Source organism: Ambystoma mexicanum, chromosome 9, assembly GCF_040938575.1.
Source record: "Ambystoma mexicanum isolate Mex_15411 chromosome 9, UKY_AmexF1_1, whole genome shotgun sequence".
NCBI lineage: Eukaryota > Metazoa > Chordata > Amphibia > Caudata > Ambystomatidae > Ambystoma > Ambystoma mexicanum.
In genome coordinates, this window is record NC_090931.1 from 1,287,983,638 (window position 1) to 1,288,011,486 (window position 27,849).

General features: G+C 45.0%; 1 protein-coding gene across 1 annotated transcript in view; it reads left to right on the forward strand.

Moving 5' to 3' along the window:
- The window catches only part of LOC138489066 (protein mono-ADP-ribosyltransferase PARP14-like), a 1,172,404-nt gene that overhangs the window by 573,603 nt on the left and 570,952 nt on the right, over positions 1-27,849 (forward strand). The gene's annotated exons all lie outside the window — the stretch shown is intronic.

Sequence of the window (27,849 nt, forward strand, 5' to 3'; positions counted from 1 at the left end):
AAAAACAATTGCACCTTATACTGTGTGCGATGTGTTGGCTTGCTCAGCTCGCAAGCAAAAATTCAAAGCTGCTGACCTTCACGCAGAATGGGAGCAAATAGCCCTTCAGACCATAGTGGCATTAGAAATTGTTTGCTGCCATCCACCAATGGCGCTTGAAATTTCAAAGTGTTTTACTTGCTTCCTCTGGAGAACTTCGCACTCTCCCAGTGACTCCCACAGCCAGCCCACACCACCTGTCAGCTCAGCCTGTCTCGTGTTCACACGGCAAATCAAGCACACATTTTTCGCAAGGAGCAAGTCTCGAGCCCTGACAAAATGTGCTCGTACGAGAATGTCCGAGCAAGCCCTGCTGCAACCCCCTCAAACCAGGCCGCGGTCCACTGAACCCATGACCGCAGTTATATATTGGAGGCCTACAAATTGCACACGTGTTTGTACTATCCCACATTGGGTCACTAGCGAGGTGAAGGGTGTGGGGGTCTTGCCCCTGAGGCAACCAGCGGGGGTCGGTATTGATAGCTCACAGGTCTGGCACATCAGAGCTAGAAAAGGGGTAGAGTGGCACATGTTAGTTTAGGGCAGAATATACTGTGAATGGGGTCTTGTTTTATTGGGAGGCACTCTGGGATGGTCAGAAAGGAAGGGTCACACTTCTGGTACATGAAAGGAATAGCTTTATAGGGGCACAAGGTTGAACAAGCAGTCATTTTCCAGCAGTGGGGGTGAGAGGTGCAGGAGAACAATTGTTTAGATGGATGAACAACTACAAGTCATGGTTTGGCCCTGGCACACACACGCTGATCTCGGAGGAAGATTTAAATGAATACATTCTTATTTTGCAACATCTTGTCTAGGCGCATCCGTGAGAAAGGGACTTGTGAGGCACAGGCACAGGAGGTAAAATGTGGGGGCTGTCAGTGCTCGCTTTTTGCGGTGCTGCTGAGGGGTAGGGGAAACTTCGTAATGATAGAATGCGGCCTAGTCCAAAGTTGGAGTCGACGGTACACAAAATAGAGTCCAAGTGTGTTTAGCAATAGCCCCACCTCTGCTTATGTCAGGACCTTCTTCTCCATGGCAACAGAAGGGCAAAGGAGGCATCCCCCACGAGTGCAAGAGCAGGGTGTAACTTTTGTGTATAATGATGGGGGCCGGGAGCTCAACCGACTCACTCTTTCCTTACATTAGCAACGACCCCCAAAACACAAGCCCCCATGTTTATACTGGTCAGAGTGCAGAAATTTCTCACCAACAACCCACTTTGATGTGCTGTTTTGCTCACAGTCAGTAGTTCTTACGTGCCGAGTTAGGTCTCTCCCCTTTTTGGGACGAGTAGTTATTCAGCTATTTGGGCAACTGTTTGGTAAGGCAACTGCAGAACCCCAAAGTTGCTTTCATACTGTTATCCATCTGGCCCTCCCACGATCAGTGAAGGTCCAAAAGTTGCTCGACGAAACTGGGAAGTGTGAAAGCACAGCGTTACATTGTATGGCATTTGTAAAAATGGTATTTGTTGAAAAAGAAATTGACAAAGAGGATACATTTCAAAAGACAAATTGAATGCTTTATTTGGGACACTTCATATAAACATTGTTGATCAAAAAAACAGATGGTAATCATTTGTACCTGGAAGTGAACTGTTCCACAAGCTCTGCTTTAGGTGGACAGGGCACGTTTGCGATGTTTTGTGGCAGTGTATGTGTCCTCGGAACAAAATTGCGCACGATTCCTTGAGTATGTATCTCCAAGACAGTCATAATAAGATTTTTCACAAAATCGAAATCCATTTCGAATCCCATTTCCTAATGGCTTGACAACCCATTTTTTGCTTCTTTTCCTAAAGGCCATTGTGTAGCAAAGCATCCCAAAGTTTCCCGCAGTCCTCGATTGTTTACGTCCTACATTATCTTTATGCGCTAATTCCGCCAGTAATGTCCTATATTGCATCCCGTCTATGCCGAAATGCAATCTCTCTGGTCTGTACTTTAGGCACATATTGTGGAACACCTCCAAATCTCCCATGTGACAGAATTCTGCGAGTCCCTTCAGATCTCTTGAGAGAGTTTTATCAAACACAATCTTCTCAAGAGCTTTGTGTGGAGGTGAAGATGGAATCAACCACTTCTTCTTCCGTTCCTGCTCCGGCGACAAAGGGCCACGTGCACATCGGTGGAACTGTTCTGTCCAAGAGTGAACTTTGGAACAGTGGTGCATTAGTGACCACCATTTTTCTAGTAGAATTTCCACAGACCCATCCCAAGTTTTGGAGCTCCACCAAAGATGGTTGCTGAAAGACTGGGACCACTGTAAAATATTTTCAGAACCTTTTTTTTCCCTGCAGTTGAGATTTTTTTATTGATTGATTTGGCAACGTGCCATACATCAAATTGATGGCGAATATTTGGAACTGCTCTCTCATTGTCTTGGCTATTGAAACATGTCTGTCCGTGGCTATGAGGTCGATTTGCATTCCCCTTGATTGGAGATCTTCCAGGGATTTTATAAAACCAAGTTTCTCCATGGCCCGAGAGGATTTACATTTGGACACCTGGACGACCACCAAACTGTTTTTTTAGTTTCCATGTCCTGAAAGTGATATGTGCAGTACTTTGCTGAAAATCCGGGGCTGTCACACTGTCCATCGCCAGCTAGCCTGAAACGTTTTTCGGAGAATGTACTTTGAATAGACATTTGTTCACTTTTCCAAGCTTCACTAATAGCAGGGAATAGATATTCACGTTGATATTTGTAGTACTGCGTTTTGGAAAGGAACTGGAGTGCCACAAATCGACAGAAACTGGACAACTTATTGAAACTAGAGCCACTGAAAAGTAAAGCAGCTGTACACAGTAGATTTCCAGCTGGCAGTGTCCCCAGCATCGGTTGAGCCCACCATGAAAATTTTGCATGGAGCGTTTCACAGGTGTCTTGTATTTTGAGGTTTCTGCCTTGTGATACACGAGTCACATTCACCATTGGCTTCCGCGCACTTCCCCTCTCACTGGATGCACACATTTCAGCACCATTATAATTTTCATCAAGCAGCTGTCGAATACAATGTATTTGGGCACCTTTATTAGACTATCATCCTGCATGAATGTTGTTTCAGACCCAGCTGTGGTTGACATATCTGTCCAACTGGACAAACTGTAGTCTGGATCTTTGTCTAGTTCCTCGATCAATTGTGTTGATGCTTCAGTCTCTGCTATTTCAACTTCTGCTGCTTGAACACGAATCGGAGAAAACATCAATGGTGATTGTTTTTTGGGTGGCCCTTTTTTGGCGGTGTCGATTGTGTCAAGTGGTCTGCGTCTAATTCTAAAGCATCTTCATTACATTCAGTTTCATCTTCATCTGGTGGAGCCCTCGCATTGTAGCAATGGTCCAACAACACTTTGCTGGCTTCACCGGTGAAATTCAATTCATTTTCTGGCCATTGGGCTAAAACATCTCAAGTCCGCTTATTGATTTGAATACGCTGCGCTTCAAATAATAGTTGCTCCGTGGTCAAATCAGTTTGGCAAGCAGCATCTCTTTACCATTGGGCAACTTGAAGACTTGTTGGAAAAACATGTTCAATGTAAATCCAACATACAGTATGTGGCACTTTAGATTTTTTTAAAAAGCATGTTATGAAGGCACCAGCACAAAACACTGTTTGAAAATGAAATTGTTTGTAAATTATCCTAGCTTTCTTGGTTTTCTGTGAAACCTTCTTCTTCGTCTTTACTATAAAAACTGCACCAGCAAGCTGGTCCACCGACTTGGATCCAATGCGCCTCCTCTTCTATATCCCGATCTTGTATACATCCCTAGAAAAGAGTATCCATTAAAAATAAGTCATTCGTATTTAAAATCAAATTATTCCATTGCACACATGGCTTACACAGATATTCTCGTACACCGTGTACGTCACTTAGTCAAAATATACATTTCAAATTTCACCTGATTGTTGGCTAGTTTACTCGATGAAAGATGACTGTGAAACCCACTGATTGAAATGTTGCACTGAAGCAATTTTCAAAAGATGCTTGTTTATAATAATGTCAATGTCTAATTGTATCAGATCTAGGACCAACTTTCATTCATTCGAGGGAACTGTCCGTACACATACCTCTGGCTCTGTATCAGCTCCGAAGGATGATGTAATCGTAGTAGTACCCTGTAAAACAGTACTTGTTTTAGTATGGATGAAAGAAAGTAAAATTGAACACACACAATGGGATGCAGACAATGGTACATATTAATAAAAATCCATAAATGAAACATTATGTAAACAAACGACAGGATACATAAATTTGATCATATTATCTCAAAATCCATGCATAAAACATTTTCGGAACTGAATAGCTAAATAAAACTACCTGATGCTCACTCGAAGTTGTTGTTGACTCCAGGAAACACATGGATGCAGAATCTTGCTCCTTCATATTTAGTGCATTGTCATGGAGTTGTAAAGGGAAAATTTGATTTAGAAATGCTAACCTAAAAAATTGATATGCAAAGCAACCGATTATGAAAAGATTATGCTTATTTCCAAGGGCACTATGGCATAGTTATCTGTGCCCATAAATAATTTTCTATGATACTCCTAAAACCAAGGACAGATGTTGAGCAAAATGTGGTTTAGTTATAAAGCAATACAATCTTGTAAATATAAAAAGTATTATAAGGAACATTTACACCTAAAACACCAATCCGTCCGTGTAGTTACCTGTTCAGTACCCCAAGGCCTACAGCTAAATCAGGAACCGTGACTCACTTGAGGCAGCGTGTGCATGAATAGTTGGAATTGCGTTTGGAAGCAATTTACGAGACGTTCTAAGTCGATGCTTCTTTGTGTACTGCGATTGGTCGTACCTATTTGTGGCAAAGTGCAGGCTGCAGATGCAGAATCGATCACCCCTCGAGTCCCCCAAGACTTCATGGGCTCTACTTTCAAGCTCTTCCGGCGCAAATCCTCAATATCTGACCCATTCTCTTATTAGATCTCCTCGGGAATACATGCGTTGTAGTGCCTTTAGGTTTGTTATGGGTCTTAGAGCGGCAACCGTAAACCGTACATGCAGGCATTGTTGTAAATTCTGAATAAAAGGTCAAGATAATTACTTTGCATAAAAGCGTGAGAAAGATGCAATTATATCATACATTTTCCCATGCAATCAAAACCTGTTTAGCATAGCCGGCTGTATTATAGGATAACTTTCATACACAATTCATTGATGTGCGACGAATCGTAACATGTTACTCGTCCCTTGAATGTACTATCGTGCATCAAAGGGAAACGTGCTTATAGACACGGTCCAGGAAGGATGCAATTCGATCCCAATTGACACGGATGACAATTGCTATATATCAATAACATAACAAATTAAACTCAATTCAATGGCAATGAGATGAATGAACATTACACTACTGGGTACGTTTGTTCGACATAGAAATTTAAAGATCAAGGTGAATATCTAGGAGATATGAATAGGTGACCTGTCCTTACCTTGACCAACAAACAGTTAGATTCAGCAAGCAGGGTAGTTAGTAGCAGGAGAACAGGGAGATGTTCACAGGTAGCACAATGGCGAGCTGACTCGCAGTGGTCACAAAAGTTCTCTGGTAGCACGTTCATGAGTTGACTTGCAGTGCTCAAAGATGTTCTCATGATAAATGTCAAGTGGTTTATAAAGAATTAATAAAGTGGGTGTGTATGTGAATGAATGACGTGTATTTGGCGTGGTCTTATGTGGATAGCAGGGGCGCGGCCTGCTTCGAGGGGAGCCTGCTTGGAGACACTGGGTCTGAGGAGGGAATGTGAACAATGACGTCTGCGCGTACACTTTGAAGTGTACATGGTGTTTGGCACCTTGTCTGCTCCAACCCCTGCCAACACCCTTTGGCAGTGCACATCCACTGGTGCGAGCTGTCTTTGATAATGGAGGGGGATGGATGGGCATGAGGCGGGCAGACAAGGCCCGGAACACTTGTTACGAAGTTCGTTGGTCGTGTAGAGTATGAACAACCCCTCTGTCCCCAAGAAACACCCTGACCGATTTAGTTATATGGTCAGTGTGAATATTAAGGCCACAGGTGGAACAGCCGGAAGAACCCCTTGAGCGCTGCAAAGCAAGATACAGTGGTTAAGCAAAGAAACAGGGCCCGAATACCTCTATGTACATAAACCCCAAAATTACCAGAATACCTGTGAGAACTTGGGTCAAGGCGTGGGTCTCCTAGCTTAGGCTGGAAACGTGCTGTAGGGTAGACCAGGCAACCACCTATTTGTAGGACCGAGGTCCTAGCCAATGTAGTGCTAAAGCAAGAGCAATCCGTGGAGCAAGCGTGGGTAGGTAACAGGTAAATCCAAAAGTACTTGAAGGGTTAAGCAAGAGGAATCCGTGGAGCAGGCGTGAGTCGGTAACAGGCAAATCCAAAAAGTACTTGAAGGGTTAAGCAAGAGGAATCCGTGGAGCAGGCGTGAGTCGGTAATAGGCAAATCCAGAAAGTCCTTGAAGGGTTGAGCAAGAGGAATCCGTGGAACAAGCCGAGGTCAGAATCAGAGCAGGTCCTTGAACGAAGAGAGACCGTCACGTGATCCAAAACTAAACAGCTGTGAAGCAACGCCTTCGGTTCACCGACTCCTTTTATCCTCGGAAGGGACGCACGTATAGTCACGTGTAATGTGAACCGAAAGCGTTGCAATGCTGCTAGGTAACCAAAGTCACGTGATCCGTGAAGCGCCGGGAGGCGCCGGTCTCCGCAAAGGATGTGAGTTCCTGAAGTGACGGAGCTTCCAGTTGATCTGCCACCGCCGTGAAGGGCGATAAACACCCGCTCCCCCAAAGATGCCATGCCGTGCCCTGATGTGTGCGACGTGAGTGGGGGGCATGATGCACGAGTGTCGGGGAGTGCGGGAATGGGTAGACAAGGAGGGGCGAGTGGGGAGGTGTGTCCGTGGTCTAGGAAGTGGTGTGACATACTGCTGAATGGAGACACACTTATGTGGATTGCAGGCGCATGGTCTGCTTCAGTTGAGCCTGCCTGGAGACACTGGGTCTGGGGAGGCCATGTGTACAATGGCCCCTGTGCGGAAGATACCTTTGAAGTGTACATGGTGTTTGGCACCTTGGCCGTTCCCACCCCTGCCAGCCCCCTTTGGCAGCGAACATCCACTGGTGCCAACTGCCTTTGATAATGGAAGGGGGTGGAGGGGCCTGAGGGGTGAAGGAAAGGCTTGGAACACTGCTGAATGGAGACACACTTGATTCACTGAAAAAACATTGATAAAAGTTCTGTTGTGTTTTATTTTGTTGTTGATTTTGATGGCACAAATGTACTACACATTAAAAACTTCTGGTTGCAGCACAGTGTGGGAAAATCCCCTGTACTGACCGCTGTCACTGGGGAAAGTTTCTCTAATGGCACCAACGACACAGGTGGGTATTATTTGTCGAACGCGGTGAGCAAGCCTCCCATGTAGTCACCATGTAAACGAACGATAGACCACCAGCCTGTACTACCTGTGAAAGAGAAAGATACAAACTGCTTTTAAATAAACAAGATAAGTGTATTAAACCTTAGTTGCCTATGACAAATCTTGTATCCAATGGCATTGTTGCCAGTACAAATGTTACCTAGATACTGTACAATATTGAACGACTATGCATTCCATTATATTTGGGACACACTATGATGTCCCCAAATTCCGAGTGATGTATAGAATTGCAAGACTACATTTGTTTGGCATTGATAGATCAAAAATACGACAATATAGGAGACAACCATGAAATGGTAGTGGCCTAAGTGACATCACAACTAGAGTACACTTACTCGTTACTTGGATTGCGAGGGTGAACTGTTGCTCGAATAACGTGCATTAGCACCATCATAATCCTCAACACGGACCGTGTGAGGCAGGCTGCCCTGAAGTCTGGCAGCTCAGTAACACATTGCGGCTGTGTCTCGCATTCCGATATGTAGGACAAGCATCCAGAGTTTTCTTGGCAGCAGCAGTTCTCCTCCTCGGTTGGTATTATTGTGCACTGATTGCAGGTACACCAGGTGGAAACGCCGTCCATACGACTAGGCTCAGGCTCTTGATCTGTTGGATCGTCCTCCCAACTGTCGTCCGAAGCCCCATTGTTTGCGCATCTTTCTCTTTTGAGTAATTTCGGCTCAGAATACTCCGGCTCGTACTGGTAGGGCTGTATTGTTGACATTATGGGGCAAAAAAAATGGATAGTAATGGTACTAGTATCTGTTCACAGGGGCTACAAGCAACGAAGGTAGCTGACCAGAGCACAGAAGCGAGGCACAGAGTACTCAAAAAAAGACAGTGAAAGGAATGGAAAAGCAAATCTGATGATGTCTGTTGAGAAGCGGTCTGTTTATACTTATTGAGGAAAGAGGCGTCCTGCCATTTCCATGGAGACACGTCATTAGCTGAAGCGCAGAGAATGTTAACACAAGACGTGCATTGGTGTTGTGAAATGGGTGGTACGCGTCTAGTGATCTCAGCCTCAGGGGCGGGGGTTATGAATTAGTGCTGCCAGGGCAGTCCACCTTGGGCGATGCAGCAACAGATAAGATTATCACAAGATGGCCGCGCCCTGCTGCCTGATTTCGCATGTGTACAAAAGAGGAAAACTACGGGAAGGTGCATAGGAAATGTTTGTACGATCGATCAACGTATGCTTAAAAACACATGCCGGAACCCCTGGGACAAATATATTTTTGACCGCCCTATTCCTTTAAGGTTTAAATACCTTTTCTTGGGTGAACTACAGTTCCCAAGAATAATAAAGTGAAATTGACTTTACTTACCTTTTCTCTTTGTACGTCCAGCACACCCCATCTTATGTGGAGGGCTGGGGGGTTACTTAGTAGCCCCTGTTCCTACTTACTCACGTAACATTTGTTATGTTACCCTCACTACTTTATATGGCTGGTGGCACTGGTTTAAGTTTCCTACCATTGTGCTTTTCTAGCTCAGGCTGAATCCTCAGCTGCAGTATATCACCCACGGGTGACCATTGTGTCAAAATGACCCAGTCTTCTTTTTTCACCATTTCCTGTTTGTGAGGTCCTTCCTGGGATTTACTCTGCACACCAAACCAGGTTTGACCCCTTTGTTCATTTTGCCTTTGGCGGGCTTCAGTACTGAAACCCGCCTCTGGCTCCAGTGTGTCTGCAAGGGCAGAAAGTGAGGGAGGTGCCGAAACTCCCCTGTTCTTCGTCTCCAAGGCAACCTGAATGCACCCAGTCTGGGTGAGTGACATCTAGGCTGTGCATGAACGGGAGAAAGCTGCTTAAAAGGCAAGGTTTCTTGGACTGAAGACCGAGTTGACCACTGGGAAGATCACTCTGATGAAGAAACCATGAACGAAGCTTGCTGCATCCTCCTGGACTGTTGAACTGCCCGGTGAAGCCCTGCTGCTGTGCTGAAACTCCTTTTTCTGATCGACGAGAGAAGCTCCGGAAAGGACGACTTCTTCCCTTGGGTTAGTGGGACCAACTAACCCCGAGACGAAATTTGCTGGAAGACCTTCCCCAACTGGCTGTACTTCTTTGCTGCTGCAGGAACCGAGTGCCAGGGTTTGAGAAATCCGTAGACGAGTGCAAAGTCTGCAATCGGGCCAGAAGCTCCAGGAGTCTCCTAAGGACCCTCCAGAAGCAGGACGACCAGAGCCCGAGTCCCCTCACCACAGTGCAGACTCAAGGAGTGAAGGAAGACCAACCTGTGTCCAAGATCTGTGGTGGTGCTGTTACCGCGTGCTGAAACCGCGAAGTGCCGCTGATCCGAAAAGAGCCCGTAGCTGCTGATGACCTCCATATTGCTGCTGCAGGAGTCCTCCAGACGTCCTCCACCTTGTCCCCACGACTGAGGCTCAGGAACCCAGGATCTGCATCACTGCAACAGGACAGAATCCAGCTGGACCACTCTTCTTCAAACCAGAGGTACTGTTCAGACTTGGGCTACTTACCTCAGTGTCTTTAGCTTTGCTCTTCTCAGTTGAGACTTGCAGTGGCTACTTGTGTTAGAGTTTATTTCAACTCTGCTTTCCACAAGTGTAACAGCTTGTGACCCTACAAAGTGATTTCTACAAAACCCTAACTTGGTGCAACTTTTATTAATTACGAAGTGCCTCAGCTCCATAGACTTTATTCAAATTCAACTTGTTTTCTTGGCTCCTTGCAGACTCTTCTAGTCCATTGATTTTAATATCTTCTGTCCCTCAGAGGTGATAACTTTTTGTTAGACTGTTATTGCTGGGAAAGGTTTTGCCTAGACTTCGTTGGAAGATTTAAGTATACTTGCATGACCTTTTTCCTACCTTTAACCTTTGCTTTCTGCAACCTCAGAAACTGCAAAGTGTACTAGTGATATATAAATGCCTTCACTGTCCTTGTGAATGAAGTCACCTTTGGGTATAGGAAGGGTGTAAAAAGCATCTCTAAAGAGTATCTACTAAACTTATGCTGATTTTGGAAAAGTAGTTTAAAGTATATTTGATTGTTACATATATTGCCCTTTTTAAAGAATGCTTATTTAAAAACTGATGTTAAATAAATATTTATAACTGAAACCTTGAGGATAAGTGTTACTTGGCTTCTTGTATTCTAGTATTTGCGAATTTCATTGCTACAGCTCTACAGCTCACATTTACCTCTCTTGAGATAAGCCTGGCTGCTCAGTCACACTACCAACTTGTGTAGTACAGGCCTATATCAAAAGGTGGGTTACCTAATACCAATAGGACAAGTGTTGTGTAGTCTCACACAGTGTTACTACATCGATTCTTGCCTAACAGCACTGACGGGCAGCATTTATTTGTCCCCCCAATGAGGGAATCCAACTTGGATGTGGACAGGTGGCAGCAGGCTGGGAATCGACAACTATGAGTGGCAGTTGAACGAGGAGATCCTGAGCGGGATCTTTGACAGGCGGGGTCACCCTCAGGTAGACCTATTTGCGATCATTGGGCAACAGGAGATGTCATCAGTTCGCTTCATGGCTGGGGCCAGGCGGAGGGTACACTGGGTGATGCATTGCATATTCCATGGAATGACATGAATGCATACGCTCATCCCCCCACTCCACTGATTCATCTGCAATGCCAGGGAGACACATGGCCTTTGGCTCATCCTGGTAGCCCCTCGTGGCTGGCAAGACCTTGGTTATCAGAACTCCGGCTGGCGGATCAGTCCCCGGTACGCCTCTCGTTGGGACCAGGCCTCCTACTATCCCAGCAGGGGGGCACAGTGGTTCCCCCCGCCCCGCAGAAGTTAGCCCTGGTAGCTTGATCCCTGAACAGATCACTCTGAAGTATCTACACTTGTCACAGGACAACCTGGCTATCATACAATTGGCAAGATGCAACATTACCAGGAGTCAATACAAAAGCAGGTGGATGGGGTTCTATCACTGGGCCAGTACCAACCAAATTGACCCCCTGACATGCTCACTGGACGATGTGCTATCCTTCTGGGCGCATCTGGCTCACTCAGGTGTACAGGTAGACACCTGCCGTACGTATCTGGCGGCCAAAGTGGCCTACAAGAACTCAGGAGATGACATTTTCTCTTCTTCCAATCCAGTGGTGAAAGGCATCTGACAGGACTGACTAGATTATACCCTCCGGTCAAGTGTCTACATCCGGTCTGGGACCTTAACGTGGTGATGGGCGCTCGGGCTCACAAACCTTTCGAGACCATGGCATCAGCAGACCTCAGGCTTGGTGACTATCAAGACTGCCCTTCTGGTTGGCCTTACTTCAGCATGCCGGATCAGCGAGATTCAGGCTCTGGTGGCTTCAGAGCCTTCTAGCACGTTTCACTGGGACAAGATGGTGCTCAGGACGCAAACGCCTTTCTCCCTAAGGCGGTTTCTTTCTTTCACATTAATGAGGAGATTGTACTCCCTACGTTCTTTGCTGACCAACGGATGAGGCTTAGAAGGTATGGCATTTCATGGATGTCGGGCATGCTCTAGAATTCTACCTGGACAGACAAAGAGCTTCCGTAAATCAGATGCCTTGTTCATTGTTAGGCAAGATTGTGTGCAGTACGCTTTGGGAGACTACAGCAACCTTGACCTCCTGGCAATAAGAACCCAACCTTTGGTATAAGTCTGTACTACACAGGTTGGTAGTGTGGCTGAGCAGCCAGGCTTATCTCAAGAGGGGTCAACGTGAGCAGTAGTATTCTTACACTTTGACCAGTATTCAAATAAACTCTTACACTCAAGGTTTCTTGATTAAACAATTATTAATTTATTTAACAGTCAGTTGAATAAGCCTTCTTCAGTAGGGGTAATATATAAGTAACACACAAATACATTTCAAAATACACACTCTAGTTATGGGATAGTACACAGATGATTCCTACACCATGAGGTAACTTAAATAATTAGGACACTGGACATTAATATATCAGTGGCACATTTAGAGCAATACTGAGTTTGGTGTCAAAGAAAAGGGTTTAAGAATGAAACAAAGGCTTACACAAATATTCTGAAGCACGTAAGCACTTTTGGACCTCCAATGCAAAGTAAATTAACCCTTTCCTGGAGGAAAGGTAAAACACAAAGTCAGAGGGAAGAATAGACTTTCATGGAGCCAGGCCAGTCAATGTTAATTAACAAGAGTCTAGGTGTACTGAAACACTTCTTGCAGGTAAGTAAAAGTCTTGCACAATGTTTTAGATGTATTTTTAGAAAAAGTAGAATCAATGTAGGGCCACAAGCTGGGAGGCTTGTGAAGGGCAAAGCTGCAAGCAACTTTGCAAAAGCAACCAAGACAAGTCCCAACTGAGAGCAAGTAAGGCTACACAACAAGAGGTAAGTCCCTTTAGTTTTACAGTACCTTTGGTTAGAAGAAATGGTTCCACCTGGCTTCTGTTCCTGTGCAGCTCTGCAGATCCTGTTGCTCCTGGGCCTCAGTCATGGGGACAAGATGGAAGAGTTCTGAGGATTCCTGTGCTACAATGGGACGGTCAGCAGCAGCAAAGGGCAAACTTCGATTCAGCGGCACTTCGCAGTTTCAGCTCCTCGCATATCAGCAAATAGCACCACCGCGGTTCTCGGCTACCACTACGGACTTTACTTGTATCTGGGGTTCAGCATTCTGTTGCGGTGGCTCAGGCTTGGTCAGTCCTGCTTCCTAGGAGTCGGGAGGATCTTCCAGAAGCCCGGGTCTGACTTAAAAGCGATGCACTCAATCTGGTATTCCTCTCCCCGGCATTTCTGTGCCAGCAGCAGCAGTGGAAGTACAGCCAGCTCAGAGAGAATGTCCAGACGAGTTCACCTTGGGGTTGATTGGTCCCACTGACCCAAGGGGAGAAGTCGTCCTTACAGGGCTTCTCTAGTCGAGACGAATTTGGAGTTTCAGCTCAGCAGCAGGGCTTCACTGGGCAAACCAATGGTCCAGGAGCTGCAGCAGGCGTCTCTTCCAAGTTCTTATTCGGATTCCTTCGTCCAGTGGTTGACTCTGCCTTCTAACCCAAAAAGCCTTTCCTTTTATGCAGGCTTCTCACATTCATTCCATCCTAGCTGTTAATCACACAGCAGGGTGCCAAGGACAGCCAGCCAGCCAATCACCTTTGGGTGCATTCCTGTAACCAAGGGGATTAAGCACAGGGAGTTTCGGGCACCTCCCTCACTTCCTGACCCTGCTGGAGACCTTGGTTCTAGAGGCGGGCTTCACTCTTGAACCCCACCAAAGACAAAACATACAAAGGGACCAAACCTACCTGTTTTGGCGTGCAGAGTAAATCTCAGAAGGACCTTTCCAGCAAGAAATGGTGGAAAAAGAAGACCGGGCCATTTTGACAAAATGGGCACCCACGGGTGCCTTACTGCAGCTGCGAACGCTGCCCGCGGTAAAAACATACAATGGTAGTAGAAGGTAAACCACTGCCATCAGCCATTAATTGTAGAAAGGGTCACATAAAAATGTTACATGAGACCTACACTAAGGGGATATTAAGTAACCCCTCCAGCACCCCATTGTAGGATAGTGTGGGCTGGGTCAAGAACGTTAAATGTAAGCAAAGTCAATTTCACTTCACTGCTCTTGGAAACAGTAGTTTCACCAAGAGAGGTATTTAAACCTTTGGGAAATCTGGAAGACTTCCCTGTATCACTGCAATGAAGGTGCTGTGTGCCACAATGTAAAGATGATTCCTGTGGAGTTTGTCAGACTCCAAAGGCAAAAGAAAAATACATGAGAGAGTGGGAAAAAAAGGGTCCTTAAGTCCAGTAAACGTGCTAGAATTAGCACATTTCTGAGAATTCTCCCTAACATTCATCACACTTATTGGGTCAAAACCAGGCTATCAAGCCTCCAAGGTTTCCATAGCAAGGTGGATGGGATGGCCATCAAGGGGGCATATGAGGTAAAGCACAGGCCTTTGCCAACAAACATGCACGCCCACGCCATCAGAGCAAAGGCCACGGCTGTGGCTTTCCAGAGACATGTCCCATGGTAGACGATCAGCAAAGCGGCTACTTGGGCTACCCCATTAGCCTTTTGCAAACACTACTGCTTGGATGCCAGCACCAGGACGGACGCAGCATTCGGCCAGGCAGCTTTGAACAACTTGTTTTCTTAGAGGGGCAACTCTCCCCCAGGGTTGCATTCAGTTGTAATCACCCATACAATATGGAGGAAAGAGGATGGGACGTAGGAGTAATTATAAGTTAGTCACCGTAGTGACTAACATACTCATTCCATAGTCCCCTTTCCGGCATATGTCCACCCATCTTCCCCCGTAACATCTAGTGTCATTAGGCATTCAAAATATTGTTGACGCGTCACAGGGGACTGAGGAGTGGCGCCGGTGGGCAGAGTAGGGAGAGTGCATGCTCACAGGGCTGCGCCCACGGCACACTTCCACAATTAAAAGGGAAGACAATTTTTTCGGGTGAAAAAGGTTCTGATTCCCGTCCCTAGCAAGGGACGCCCATACAGTATAGAGGAAAGGAGACTGTGGACTAGGAGTACGTTAGTCACTACAGTGAGTAACTTATAATTATGAACTGAAAATAGTGCAGAATCGCAAGACTCAGAGACACAGATGTCATGATTAATTATTACTTTAGAGATAAGCTAACCATATTTCAAAAGTTGTATACAACTCCTCTGAGTTGTGAGGAGGCCAGTGACGTGGCCTTGTCAGAAGATGGTGGGAATCCCTCTTTTGAGGAGGTCATTGGGTTAGAAAAGAGCCCAAAGTTAGCTCTAAATATAAGGGCGGTCTCCCTAAAGAGGGTTCCAATTTTTTTTTCCCCACTCTATGCCAGCATGTTTTTTGCAATACCTCTCAACTCGGACTATGCCTCCTAACAAGATGCTTACAATCGTTTCGTTTTTGCTTCTCGAAAGTTTTGAGAAACCTGACGGTATTCCCACTTGGCATCTCCTACACAGGTGGCCAGGGAAAGACCATCTCTCTTGGATCCCGTACCTGGGGTTGGAGACGCAAGTAAGGATTACCTGAGTGGGGGGTCCTTGGGGACTGGGAGGGAGATGTATTCAGGCGAGATGTGATATTTCCCTTCCAAGAAGAACCCTCCATTCCAAATACTCTAATGGGGTATTGCTATACAGGTCCCCTTGGCCAAGAAAAGGGTATGAGAGGTCATTCACCTAGACCTATCAGAAGGAGAGCAAAGAGGGTTAAGTATAAATTGCGGCGAGACATGGTCTCCCCATTTTCTTAATGGCAGCCCACCCAATCCTCCTTCAACCTCTATGGGATATTGCCTACCAGCTTCCCTTATTTTGTCTCAGTCATGTCACTCTAGTACTGAGACGAGGAAGAGGCAACTAGGAGTCATACACACCAACATGCATCTTCACCACTTGTTACTGAGATCAGGCATGTCTCACTAATAAGCCTAACTATGGTCAGGCAATTGAAAGAGAGGGCTCACACCTACAAAGCACAGTTGGATAAAATGTGGGAACCAAAAGAGCAGAGAGAGGGAGAGAAAGGCGAGACACTGCTGGGAGCTGGACGATGCAGAGCTGCCGTGTAACAAGAGTCGGAATACCAGGAGCTTGAAGGAGCTGGCGATCCTAATTGGGATGGTGCGAGAACAGGTGTTCTCTGGCACAACTGCACGGCAAGAGAAGGTGGCATACTGAAGGGCCAGTCTTCTAATAAAGAACCAGAGTGTGTGTTCTCCCGTGGTGCTGCAAGAGCGTGGGAGCATCTAAGGGGCAGAGGAAGGAACCCTGGAGACAACCAAGTCAAAGCAAGTCCAGCGCAGTATGTGGAAAATCTGTGGAGGAAGCCGGTGAGTTTCAGAAATCAGGAAACCCGGTGTGAAACTAACCGCAAGCGCTGTGAACCATTCTTCAGTAATTGTGAACGTATACCTTGTGGTGGAGTGGTCGCTGTTTGGACAGTTTTTCTGAAGTCCAACTAAGGGTTTAGTAAAGCCATTTGACTGAGACAGTACAAGACTCCACTCTTAATATAAGGCTGTACCACCTGAGTATATGGTAGCGAAGACAGAGCAGCCGGGCTTATCTTAGGAGGGAGAGAGTGCTGTAGCTTGGTATAAAGAAGTTGTAGCATACATATGGTCCAAAGAAACACTGAAACACTATGTATTGTAAAAAGAAAGGGTTTATTTAAATACGAGTAGGCCAAGATGAATCTTGGGTAAATAAGTACTATCACATTATATATAACCACCATTTTAAAAACACAACATTATGCTTTAAAGTACACAGACCAAAGCATAGACCTTGTTCAGAAAACATAACAGTAATTCTAGGGAAGTCAGACCTCATCATACACATTTAGTAAAACCCGAAAGACATGATGCAATACTCCGCGATAACCACTAGATGTCGGACTATATGCACAGCATGTGAATCTAAGCAGATAGAACCATCAGAAATGCTATTACGGTAAGTAATGTATGTCATATACCTAAAACTACATTTATGATAACACACAGATGAGTAAGACCTTTTCGTTTAATATACAATTACAGTTGCTTTTCGGGTCAGTGGAACACAGACTGAGGTAAGCAATAACTCTTTAATTTATTTTAGGATGGCACACAGCTATTCAAGGTAAGTAACACCTATATACATTTTAAAGGAGCTATCAGCAACTTAAAGGTAGGTATACACAGAAGACTGTTTTAGCATCTGTATAAAACAGACCAGGGGAGCAAAACCCTATGTTACACTTTATGAATGACTTAATGTTATTCTGGGTAGGTAAAACCTAAGGCAGACCTATTCTAAACCGGCTATACAGCAAGTTAGAGGAAGCAAGACCCAGTTGGGGAACTTGTACACCTATTGTCTGAAAGAAATAGTGAAGTTAGCAACATTAATTTTGGGAAAGAGGCACAACCAATTCACAGGTGAGTAAATTAACATTGTATATACTTTTCATAATGGCACAACACACCTTCAAGGTAAGCAAGAACTTTTGTAACTGTTTTCTCCGAGTTACAGTTACCAACTAACTCTTTCACAAGTAAGTACCTTTCAAACACTGATTATTTTGACGACAGAATCCTTTACTTATCCAGTCCTTCCCTATTCTATTGCATGAGCTCACTCAGGGGCAGAAGAGGGACCCTAGTGGTCTAGGAGAGAGCTGTAGGCAATGTGAAATAGGCTCTGTTGCAGGCAGAAGTCAGAGTTCCTGTGACTCCCAATCACAGAAAACACCCCAAAAGCTTTACAGAAATCGCACAGGCTTAAGGTAAGTAAATACCCCAGCCAACACAGTACCTCAGCACAGAAGAGTTGCAGCGGAAAGACGTCAGGATCTGCAGCCAAAAACCTGGTCGATGGATTCCTTTGTCATAAAGATGGAAGGCAGGACTTTGGAAGGGATTTTGCAGCGGGAATCAACTGAGAAGACTCCAGTCAAGAGTTTCTTTGTGGCTGCATGCTGCTCTGTGATTTTGGCGCCCTTTTCATGAGCCAGGAGAAGATTGAATATCACTGGTTGGATTCTCATCACTTGCAAGGTCCAGCACTCTGTTGGCGCTTTTCGGACTCGATTCACGTCTCATGGAGGTCCTGCAGGATGCCATCAAAGTTTCAGCTTGATTCGGATTTCGGAAGACAGTACACCGCACACTGGCTGGGGGTCCCAAGGTATTTGGGTATTGCACCCCCACAACGTCGCAGCACAACGTGGGATAGCTCCAAAAACAGGTCCCCTTGAGTCTAGTGAATCACACCAGGCTCTGGGTCAGGGTCTTCCGTTTCGAGATCCCCAGGTCTATTGGAAGGAATTAAACAGCAGGCTCCGGTTACACAGCAGGCTCTCTGGTCACTGGAAATGGCTGCGGCCATTGTTTCTTCATCTTCCTCTTCGGTTTTAGCTCCAGTGGTCGGTTAATCAGCAGCTTCCAGCTTCAGAGTTTTTATCAGGAACTGCAGCACAACCTCTGCATTCTCTCCCCGCATTTTACAGCAAGTAGCAGTCTGGTTGTCCATTCAGGACAGCCAGCCCTCCCCTGGGAGTTGTTTCCTTTCAGGCAAGGTGGAAGACAAAGGCTTGGACTCCTCCCTCACTTCCTGCCTTTCCAAACACTCTGGAGCCTGGGTTGGAATCCAAGGGATTCCCGGCAAAGAAGAATGGCAAGGGAAGACCTCAGAAACAGGAAGCATACACGAAATGGCGAAAAAGGGAGCCTACCAATTTAGAAAAAAATCCAATGGGCAGGCGAGAGAGAGAGCAGCAGAGTAAAGCCACAAGCCGGCACGTCAGCCAGAAGAGCAACGCAATGTCACCTGGAAGCACCGGGAGCACACACAAGCAAGTACAAATCCTGTATACCACCAGGGAATGGAGAGAGAACAACTCCCTCTCCCCCACCAGAACTTTACCATAATTACCAGCACTGGGTACACAAACTGGAGCATTGTCCATCCTGGCCTCCCATTGTGTTTGTTCTGCGGCAAAGCCTTGCGGGAATAAGTGGGAAGGGCTTAGCCCCCTTCTTGTAATGATTTGCCAAACTAACCCCCACCCACCCCCAGTGGAGAAGTCTGGAAGCAGGAAGTGTGGATTTTCAGGGTACGGTTAGAAGTTGTAGAGGTGGAGGACCAACATACCAGTAGGAGGGAGGAAGAATTAACAGAGTATGGAGGTGATTTGTGGAGAAGCTGAGCTATTGGTTGTGGAGTAGAAATGATTCTGCTGTATGAGTGTGCATGAATGTGTGGCAATTGTTTTAAAATATATATATAGTGTAAGAAGTAATGCTTCTATCCTCTAGAAAGGTTAATAGACCTGTCATGGGAATTAGCTGGGGTACAATTGATTATATTAACTCCTACAAATATTTAAGAGTGGAAATGGATTGTAAATTTGGTTACCAACCTTTGATTCATAGTAGGATTCTACGCACTAGTCAAATTACGCTATTGGTACGTACATTTGTTTCCCAATATGCAGGTTATACACTAATGGGAATATTGCTCCTATATGATCAATCGTTTGTACTGGTTGTGTCTTATGGTCTTGCAGCTCTTATCCTTGGAAATCTGTCCTGGTTGGATACAATAGAAGGCTTCTTCTGGCGGACTATATTGAGCCTACCTCTGACATGCCCAATACAATATATTAGAGCAGAGTTTGGCTTGACGTCTTTAGAAGCAATGATCCAATGCCAGCAAGCTTTATTACCCTTGAAAGCATTGAGTCATTCAACCAGCCAATTGCTTAGAGTTATTGGGAAAGATGTAATTATATTCGAACCTGATAATGTAACTAGTAACACTTATGATGCATTGTGTATTGCATCTTATGTTGATCTGAATTGATCTTTGGCGTGATACAAGTGTGGTAGATATAAAGCCATTAAAATTAGGCATGGCTGAGAGACTGGCAGTACAACTTCATATATTAAAGTGGTTTGCACAATTATAAGTACTTGGTGGGTATTTAGCATGAGTATCTCATTCCTCAGTTATACTTAAGCAGATGCCCAAATCCCAAAGTGCGTAGATTCTGGTTACTCATGCATCTTAATTTACTGCCTGTGAGAGCCACTTATGGTTCCTAATGGAAACTAGCGCAAGATCATTGCATGTGCCGTATGTGTGGTATAGATTATAACTTGGAGACAGTTGGAGATGTTCTTACTGGATGCCCAAAAATGGAATTGCTTTACAGAAGTAGATACAATCGTTATTACCATCATTTTGACTCTGTAGCAACTGTCCATTTTTGGAACTTATGTTTAAATGCATCATCTGAAGCTTTGATTATCACACTTCATAATGTTTGGCAAGTGGCATCAGTAATGCTCAAATCACCTGTTGATATTTAATGCACAATTGCTGATTGCCCGACTAATATCTGTTATCTCCTCGATCGTGATGATCTTGGAGTCGTTCCATGGGTGTAATTTTTGACATCATTGACATAGATGGAGCTAGTTGATGTAAAGATGGTAAGGGACTGGTTGGAGAAGTTATTATTGTTTAAATAGTTAGAATGAATAGTCAGAATGAATGTAAATTATGCTATGAATGAAAATATGAAATCAAGTGTTTTAATTTCTTTTTTAAATGAGTAGATGCTTTGATCTAGCTATACTGCCTATGAACTATAGATGTAAATGACAGGAATTGAAGTATATATGTGATGAACTAAAAACAACAATAAATAAATAGAAGTGTGTGGTATATAGTGAAAGGAGAGTGTGTGAGTAGTGGGAGGAAGGAGTAGGAGTAGTGGTTTGGAGGGAGCCGTAAGGATGTAGAGCAAGGAGTGTTAGCATCTAAGGGAGGTGGCAAGGCCTAGGAAGTGTGAAAAATTGAAGGGCTAGAGGATTGGTGGGAGTAGTAAGGAGAAGGGGTGAAGTAGTACGAGTAGAAAGGAGAAGGTTGAGAGTGGGCATGTTGGCGAAGCTTTAATTCAGAAGTGTAACTACAATGCACTTTCCCAATTCTCTTAGAGCTGCCTAGTTCAGGGACAGTTGGGAAGTTCCAGGGGGAGTTTAGATAGCTGGCATTTAGATTCACTTATAGAACCAACCCGTTTGTAGACAGTAGGCGTTACCATTCGAGGGAACTAACGTGGTTAAAGGAGGGCCCTATCAGTATGAGAGGGAGGGACTGCCCATTGAAAACGTATTAAAACCCTTGAACCACCTCAGTGAATTGGAGTGACATAGTACATTACAATATTTCTTACTCAACAAAATTGTTGTTCCAACGCTGATGAAGGTTGAAGTGATAAGTTATAAAAGGAAACTGCCATTAAGGAGGTCCTTAAAGACACTTCCGCTTTGGCCTCTAAGAAGACTCCTTGTCCCATTGGCTTTACAGCCAGCATTTCAAAGAAATGTAAACCATCCTGGCAGAGTTTACAAACTAAATTATGTAATTATTTCCTTCACACAGGGCCAAAGGTTCTTGCCTCCCATTACCGATAACATATATTTTATCGTGATGAGTGGACACTCCAGACTGCCCACCTTTAAATTCCCAGATCCTTACTGCACAAGTGGTGAAATGTATCTGTTTGAGAGAGAGAGAAGACAAGTAAAGGGACACAGAGAATACCAGAGCCAGTGTGACTAAGTGAAATGGGACCTGTCTGAAAGAGACCAGTGGTTGACATGCAGAGAGAAAACCATGTTTTGTCTTGTAAGCCTTGCGTCCCGCTTATCCCCCGACTAACCGACTCCCCTCTAAATTCTCCCACCACATTACACTACACACATACATTCCCACCACAAATGGCCATCACAAACTGAACCATTAGCACATCAAAACCCATCAAGCTATAATTAAAGTTCTCCTTTTTATTCCTGTTACACTCCTCACATCAGACGCTATGCATGCCAAAAGCACTTCAGCCTGATAGGTCTTGGATACTTATATCCCCAAGTACCTTCGCAAAACCCATAGTAGAAGATCGGCTCACAGAACCTGGGCCACCACAGGTTTTACACCTGCATCTTTTGCTATCCCACTAGAAACCCTCTTTGCCTCTTTTCTTGCAGACCCAGGCGCAGCGAGGCCAACAAAAATTGAAAAAGGGCGCTATATTACATTTATGTCTCCTGGTTTCATATTTATTTTTGCACTGTTTATGGCTGCATTTATCCATATTTCTTGTTGTGTAATTGTTTCTGTGTTTATCAATATTTATTGTTTATTTTTATGAAACAAGTTGCAACTGATCTTTTTCCACATTTCCCCAAATGAAAAATGTGTATGTTTAGAAAAACCTGTATACCCACTGACATATGGTAGAAATAAAATGGTGCTGATTTTTTGTACATCAAATACAACTGCATGCTTACTTTGAAAACATAGCTAATCTTGTGAAAGCTGCTGACCTCTACTAGGCCCACATTTAGCAGCTTCAAATTGGATAGCACTTAATTGTTTTACACTCACCAAGTTGGCAGTCTGATAAATGTTTGGCTTACAAGGCATGGCTGACAGCACGAGGATTGAAGCAGGGAGACCTGTTCTTCTGTTGTATTACATTGTTATAGATAAATACAGAGAGAAACCACATGATTGATTTCTGTACTTCTTTGTAGAAATCAGTAGGAAACGGAAAGTAGGGAGCCTTAATCACATTACAAGAGTCACTAGCTCTATGGTAGAAACCTCTATCCTTGGTTTCTAAACCTGATAAAGAATGCATATGTTGTACTGTACTTTTTACTTCTTTGCAGCACTGTGAAATGACAATCCACAAATCATTGATGTCATAGTACTCTGATAGGAACCTCTGCTTCCCAGGATCATTGTTAGACTTGTTTCCTTAAGTCGCAATAGATCAATCATTTCAGTAGTGGCTAGAGCCCAGTCAGTGAAAACCCTCTGGCTACAGAGAAAGTGTTGTACAGTGTTGATTGGTCCAAAAGGATGTTGATGAGTACATTTTCTTAGGCCAAAAGCATAAAATATGTATTGCAGGTTTTGCTTGCTCATTGCAGAATGTTGCTTTGTGGATTCCAGTCCGAACTATTAGGTTGAAACAAGCACCTCTCCAGCTTATTTGCTAGAACCCTACAATCTGGGTAATGTGAGCTTGAGGATAAGGCCATACATTCTGTGTTTGTGGATGTTGTAATGTCCATGACGTCTTACTGTAAGGAAGGCATGGCATCAATAGTAAGACACACACAAGTGACCACAGTTCAAGGGTGTTTATTGAACTTTAACAAGGGTATGATGAACACCTATCTAAGCCTAAATCTACAGATGGGAGCAAGCTACGACCATCAAATAATAATAATAATGCAGTCTTAGTGGAGTCTCGTCAAAATAAAAGGGCCTATACTAAAAGAAAACTATTGCCAATCCTTACCACTAAATACAAATAGTGTAGGGTAGTGTTCATGAAAAAGAAAGAAGTGTTCACAAAACGATATGTCAGGATGTTCAGGCCACTGGCGTTCCTTCGCCACGTTTTCAGCACAGGACAAGGCGGTTCACTCGAGCATAGCACACTCCATGGCTTCTTTGGTACGAGGACACAGTTCGATTAGTTATCAGTCTCTTGATGCAGAGGGCCTGATGTACCAAAACAAACAAAAAGTTCCTTTCCTCTTACAAGCACTCAAGTTAGGTGATTCATTCTTCAGCCTGTATCCCCCTCAGGCGGGCTCAGATCCCTTTTATACCACAATCGTTACTTTGGATCACCCTCTTCAGGGCTCAGATCCCCTTATCCAGTGTTCAGAGAATATCCTTTCTCGGGTGACTCACGGTACCTCTTACACAACCAGTCTCCCTCAGTCAGACTCGGACCAATTGCAATTCGTTTTAGCTACCAAAGACTTTCGAAAATGCACAGGGTTTAGCGTGATCCGTTGCAGGACCACTCTAATTTCACAATTCACACCTCTCAGTTGGATACCTAACAGAGACCTTTGAATGAGCACCCACATGGTGCCGGACCACTCTGTATATGATATATATCTTGGTTTCAAAAAGTTCAGTCACTCCTTGGATGCTCAATTATATTTGCATCGCTCATCACATATGCTTCACATACTGTTTCTTCAGATTGTTTAATACAAAGTTGCCGCTTGCAACCTTGGTTCTAACACAGACCGGTTTGCTATCAGTCTCCCCGACTCACAGGCTGTGCTGACTTTGCTGGCACTGCTTTGTTGTAGGAGCCAAGGACAGTACCATGCAGGCAATCGCTCCTCCACACCTTGGCTATTGGCGCGGTAGAGCCTTGGGTACCTCTGACATACAATGCACCTTTCTACAGCTTTAATTCCAGGTCTTATGTTTCTTATTTTCGAGGGCTCGTGAAAGTAGCGGATTTCCTCCAAAAAGGTCAGGGGCACTCCCCTCCTTGCAACCCTCTCTGTTCTTGCCATCTTTGTCCTCGTATTAAACTGCCATTTCGGAACCGCTGATTCTTCGTGTGTTTCGCCTTGCTCCGAGTGTGCTTTGATGCTCTGCCTTTGATCCGTGTTGGGAAGTGTGATGGAAAGTCAGGTGTGTGTAAGTATCAGTAATTGCCTGACTCTGCCTGACCCTTGTGTTGGGACATTTCAGGTATACGGCTCTGGTGTTAGTCCGTTTTCACTTACAGTGAGCTGTCCGTGCGAAAGTGTTTGTGTCGGGAAAGGGTTGGGGTTGAGTTCCTAAGTATCCTACCTGATAGGATGGAGAAAAGGTCTTACGGGGAAGGGGATACAGCGTCTCACCATCCGGTGTCCCACTCTCCAAAGACCCACCATCCAGGCAATCCTCCCGCATTGGTCGACCCCCAGGAACTGGATCCAAAAGTGATGGCTGTGTCCTGACCACCTGGATGACAGATCTCCAGGGACTGGCAGGTGAGACACCTTCTGGTTTCTCAAATTACTCTGCAAATTCTTAACCTGAAGGGGTTTATGAGTTTCAGACATTCAGAAGCACTTTGGGCTTTAAAATCTACTATGCTAAATCAATTACCCTTTATAGGTCTTTTCTGGAAGTATCATTTGCCCATTTTTGAAATAACAAATGTCTGATTTAGTTATTTTTTTTAGCAAAAGAAGATTTGTTTATTAGGTTATAGAAGTAGGTAGTAATAAATTAGATTTGTCTAGTCAGCAACCATGCATCATACTTTTTATAGCTTCGCCAGGTCTCTCTCCAACTGCTATAGCTCTTTGCACGCACACACACATACACATACACATACACATACACATACACATTGTGAGGAACTCATGGTGGCACAAGTAAGACAGACACAAATGATCACAGTTCAAGGGTGTTTATTGAACAATGAATTATGTATGCAGGTTGTAAAAACACCTAGTCTAAACCTAAACGTAAGATGGGAGCAAGCGTCACCCATCAATTGAAAAATAAGGCAGTCCTAGTAGCATTGTGTCAATTAAAAAGGGCCTATACTAAGAAACCTATTGCCAAGCCTTACAACTAATACAAAAGAAGGGTGTGTGATAGCTTTCCAGAAAAGAAAGGAGTGTTCTCAAATAATATGTCTGGATGCGGTAGCCTGGGCCTCCCTTCCCCACGTTTGGACCACGGGGTAAAATGGGCACTTGGAGCACAGTACAGTGTCGGGCTTCTCCAGCACAAGATGACCGTTCAATGGCACTTCTCAGGACCGTCGGTGGCCAAGTCTCGTTTCTTTTGTAAGTCTCTTGCCTTCGGGCCTGACTTGTTCAAATAACAAAAACAAAAGTTACTTCAACCAGATGAAAGTTCACACCTGGGTCCCCCTCTTCTGGGCGCTGACCCTTTTCGTATTGTATTCCTCAATTTATACGTTAGTTCTACTTGTAGTTTGGATGATAGCTTCACCCCTGGATCTCCCTCTGTTGTGCTTGGACCCCTCTTGACTGGTGGTACTCTGGTGATAGCTTCACCCCTGGATCTCCCTCTGTCTGGCTCGGACTGCTCTTGACTGGCAGTACTCAGTGATGGTTTCACCCCCAGATCTCCCTCTGTTGGGCTCAGACCCTTCTTCTCTGGCATCCCTCCATTGGGTTCACTCTTGCTGTCTCCTAACTTTGCTTTGACTTTTCTCAATCTTGGGTTGACAACTTTTCTCCCCTCGATCCCCCTTTGCCGGCCTCCGACCCCTCCCGATTCTCAGCCTCCCTTCACCGGGTTTACTGTGGCTGTCTTAGCCGTCTCATTGTGCTGTCTGCCGTGCTCGCCTTGCTCCTACTGTGCTCTCTTACTCTACCTTTTATCCCTGTGGGGAAAGGAAAGGGCAGGGCCATCAGGTGTGTGTGATTCAGTTTAATTGCCTGACTTTGCCTGACCCCGGGGTTGGGACATGTCAAGTAAACAGGGTTTACATGAGCCCGTTGTCTTTGGTGTGTAAAGGTGTTTGTGTCAGAATAGGGGAGGGGGGTTGGAGTGTCAAAGTATCCTACAGGGTTGGAAGGGAAAGAGGTGTCACATGGGACTGAGGGTAGGTTTTGGAGGGTTTTAGAGACAAACGAGAATTACCAGAGTTTTTATTGTGACCTGAAATGGAGGATTGTGGGAACGGTAGTGAGTTGTCAAAGCAGCCTGGGAGCTCGGAAAGTGACAATCAGAGGGACAGGTTTGGTAGGGCTCTTGAAGCAGACAGGAATAACTGGGATTGTGAAATAAACCAGGGGGATTATGGGAACGATAGTGCCTAACCCAAGTAGAGTGGGCGTTCCGGACAGAATAACTCAAGGAATGCAGAAAAGAATGTCTGGGGGTATCCGGATAAGAACCAAGGAAAGCGGGGGTCCGGGAGTTGTGGTTCGTAACAAGTTTACCAGATGTGAATGGGTTATTGGCTTTACCTTTGGTTAAGGAAGATTCAGTGGGTGGAAGAGATGAGTGGGAATAGCTTATAAATGTTTCAGAGACTTCATTCCCCTCACCATCCTCCCTGTGATGGTACAACGTCTCACTTGGGGTATTCCCTCGAGCATAGCCCTGGGTCACCTTACCCAGGTGATCCTCCCCCACCGGTCCACTCCCAAGAGCTGGATCCAACAGCGATGGCCGTGTCCTGGCCACCAGAATAAGGGATTCTCAAGGTCGGTCTTACTGGGAGAATACCCTCAGGTTTCTCACAACACATTCACGACTTGACATATATCTTCATCTTCACATTGAATAATATCCCTTGTACACTTGGACTAAACACAACATAACGCACAAACGCAATCAAATGTGGACACAGGAGAAGAAAGTAATATGAGAAAGTTACATGTTTTGTCCCCATTTCCAGGAGCCAAGTGCCATTGTGTCTGAGGGATGGGGCTGGAGGGGGCATGGTTAAGAAGGGCAGGGTGGGATAGGTGCGGTAGGGAAATAGCCAATTGTCATGATACTACAACGTCTCTCCTTTCTACCAGTGGAAAGTGGAAACACCCCAATTATGTCCCATTATCAGTGGAAGAGAAAGAAAAAAGGTGAGTTCTCCAGGGTCTGGAAAGGCTGGTACACAATGGAGGCAACAGAACAGTGCCTTCAGACCCCACTGCCCACTTTTGGAGGAAAGCTGGGAGGCCCAGGACAAAAGGGGGCAGGTGAGGCCTAGTTCCAGGATTTCAAATACTGCCCCCAGTGTCCCCTCGGGTTTTCCACCAGACAGCCTGCACTCACTCCTTCAGGGATAGTCCCCTCAGGAAATGTATTGTCTGAGAAATGAGGGAAGCTATTAGGAGGATCCTTGACCACCCATGTACAACCTGAGGAGTAAAATTGTTAATTCTGAGTGTTGTTTTTATTATCACAGTAGAACCAATAAACAAACGTTGGAAACAAACAGTGTTTTGAGTGTGAAGCAGCTGTAGGAGGTTATTCCACTCTGCTCTCACTCTTGCACTGGGGCGAAAGGAGCATATCAGTGAGCATAAAATCT